Source organism: Diadema setosum, chromosome 3, assembly GCF_964275005.1.
Source record: "Diadema setosum chromosome 3, eeDiaSeto1, whole genome shotgun sequence".
Taxonomy (NCBI): domain Eukaryota; kingdom Metazoa; phylum Echinodermata; class Echinoidea; order Diadematoida; family Diadematidae; genus Diadema; species Diadema setosum.
In genome coordinates, this window is record NC_092687.1 from 21,435,218 (window position 1) to 21,438,670 (window position 3,453).

Genomic DNA, 3,453 nt, shown 5'->3' on the forward strand with positions numbered 1-3,453 from the left:
ACTTTATCACTAATCTTACATCATAGAATCCAGTTTGCTTGTGTCTACGATGGCACGTGCTGAAGTTCTTTTTTTTTTCTTTTTTCCCCTTTCCAATTATCTCGATTTCATGTCAGTTGACATTGGTTCGTTTTATTTTGTTTTATATTGCTGTTTTGTGTATTTTCCGAGGGTCCCATATCGTACAAGCTTTGCATTTTAGTGGGACCCTCCATTTCCATCCTCATCCTTAGATAACTTGTATTATACGCTTTATGTATATAATTATAATAACAAAGATATGATTGTGGGGGTTTTTTATCTGCTACTCATTTTCATATGTACTTTGTTAAATGACATTCTGCAATTATTACAAATATCTTGTGCATGTGCATTGTAAATAATTTCTTAGTTTATTTGATGGAAATGAAATAAATTTGAATCTTGAATCTTGTATTGCATGACGACATCCATGCTGAATAACTTTTAATGCTATAAAGCCCAAGCTATTTTTACCCCTTCCAGGCCCAAGGGGGGGGGGGGACATTGTGCCTCCTAAATAACTTCTTTATTATATGATGTATGACCGTCATATTTGGCACATGGGTAGAGCACCTCATACTCTACTTGCCCCAACATTTGAAATTTCTCAAGGTTATCCACTGAGGGCGCTATTTACCAAAATTTCTCAAGGTAAACATGTGGAGACGCTTTTCCTTACAATACACATGTATAAAGAAATATATGAAACCTATGATGTATTGCTTGGAATGGGTACATAATGGGCCGAATGCATAAAACAAGCAATTGCTTGTAATCAATTGCTTCAAGCAAAAGCACAAGCTAGTCTGGCAAAAGGTCTAGCTCAAGCAATTGCTTAAATCCATATGCATAATAACCTTTTGCTAGTGCTTATACCTTTTGCTTGTCCCGCACAAGCAATTATTGCTTGCGTTTTCAACAAAAGGGACGTCACGCCTGTGCGAACACAAGAACAAAGGCGAGTGTGGCAGCATGTATCTTTGAAAGGGCATGTGCGTGCAAAAACATTTCCTGACATAACAGAAAAGCTATGAAATGATACTCATAAATGCACACACAGACGCACACACACGACTATACACACACATACACACACGTATTACTGGCTGATTCCCATCACTGCTTACAGTAGCCCGGATCTGCCAGGTCGCACGTAAAGAGACGTCTCCTTGCTCTCCACCGAAGTTAGACATCCTACCTGTTTTTCATCACATTTTGCGTGCTAACCACTGGACATTCCCGTTGTTGAAATGAAAAAATTCTTACTCTACTTATGAGTAATTTCTTGTAGATTTATACCACTCCTTCACAAGTGTGGTCTTTCTTCCATGAATATGAAAATGATACTTAAAAGGGAACGTCCCAGATAAGCAAAAGCTCAAGCTCATTTTACAGAACTTGGAAAACCGTAAGCAATTGCTAGCAAGAACTAGCAAAAGGTATGTTTTATGCATACGTTTTTAAGCAAATGCGTGGTATCTAAGCAATTGCTTGTGCTTGCTAGCAAAAGCTTCTGCTCACAATCAATTGCTTGTTTTTATGCATACGGATTCGAGTAAAAGGCTAGCACAAGCAATTGCTAGCGTTTATGCATCCGGCCCATTATATTGGTATCACATTTCATATTTCCAAAATATTGAAAATTTTAGTTTGGAGAATGATAATATGATAAACCAATGATACTACAGGCAAAGCTTGTGTGAAGATAACACAAAATAAAAGGGTATCTTTGGAAATGCTGTATTTCCGATTAATTCTATTATATCTTTTGTTTGATGCCTTTGTCATAAAAGCCCCCATTTCATCCATTATCATATTTTTAACTGAAATTGGAACAGAAAATCATACAAAATCTGACGAACATGGTTGTCAGTGTACAAATGTCATGGCAACCGGCAATATCGGAATAGCTAAATTATACATCAAAATGTTTGCAATAAGATATTAGGAAAAGTCACCAAATTTGGTTGAAATCGAGCAAAGGGTGTAGGAGTGGCAAACGAAAATATGGTAGGGGGCACAATGTGCCCCCCCCCCCTTGGCCTTTATAGGGTTAGTGTAGTGGATCTTATAAACCCGGGGGTTTAAAGTACATAGTGGATCTTATAAACCGGGGGGGGGGGGGTGTTAAAATACATATAGTAGATATTTTATCTATTTATTTATTTAACAAAAAAAATATGTACTGCAGCAAGAAAAGTTGAATTGATATAATGCATAAACAAACACAAAATGAAACATGAAAAGTACAAAATTTTAGAAAAAGATTTAATACAACAGTTGGTAAGTCTTAAGATTAAAATGCCAAGTGTGAATAATAAAAATTATAATAATAATAATGATTCTAATAATAATTAGAATAATACAGGTTATTGGTATAGCACTGTTCGCCGTAATATCACAGTTTATCAACAGAGACAAACTGTGATCTGGGAATTTCTAGTCTTAATGTGTCGTGAAGAACGGAGGACTTTGTTTGTTTGTGTTTTTGGGTTTGTGTTTTTTTTTTGGGGGGGGGGAGGGAGCAATTGAGGTATGAAAGAGAGCTAAAGAGAAGGCGAGTGGGGGGGGGGGGGTTGATGAGTAAAATGCAATGAATTGTATCAATGCTTAAACCAGAGTGTATCTGCTCTCTGATTCGCAGAATCTACAGCAATGGACATCCTTTGTGTTGGTATTGAGCGAGATTCTCCGACTTCCCAGGCAACGTGTCGGCAGAAGCTCTCGAAAGACCATCTCTCATCTCTCTTTCTTCTCCTCCTGGTTTGTGGAGATGTGGAATCAAATCCTGGACCTAACACCGACGTAAGAGCATTTTGGGGGTTAAACAATGATAATACCCTGGTAAAGTTCCACTTTTGGCCAGTCGCAAGTTACTTTTAATAAAAAGAGAAAATGCTTAGAAGAACAAACAATGATAATTTGATCCGAATCGGACAAACATAAAAAAGTTATGAAAATGGGAAATTTTATAAATTTCTCAAACTAGGTCTTGAACATTGACTTTGAATATGCAAGTGAGTGAGTTGATGACATGCCCCTTACAATTTCAATAGGTACTGTACCCTAAGAAAATCAACAAAAAAAAATCCACATTTCTGCCATAAGAATGCATTCTATAACACCGCTCACACTGACTAAGAAATTATTGGTAGGTCAGTCATATTAGGATCTTTAACCCGGGGCAAATTTATTTGAGTGATAAAAAAACTCAGAATTTTCATAACTTTTTCATATAAATTCAATGGAAAACTGTGAAGTAATGACATCTTCAAACCACAAATTTGCATGTGCCATCATCACCTCTGTTAAAGAAATGTCTTATGAAAATTATCGAAAATTCAAAATTTTATGATTTCTTTATTATTTGTACTTTTTTGATGAAAATTTTCACTTTGTTCTTGTCAACTTTTACTCTTTGTTTTAAGAGTT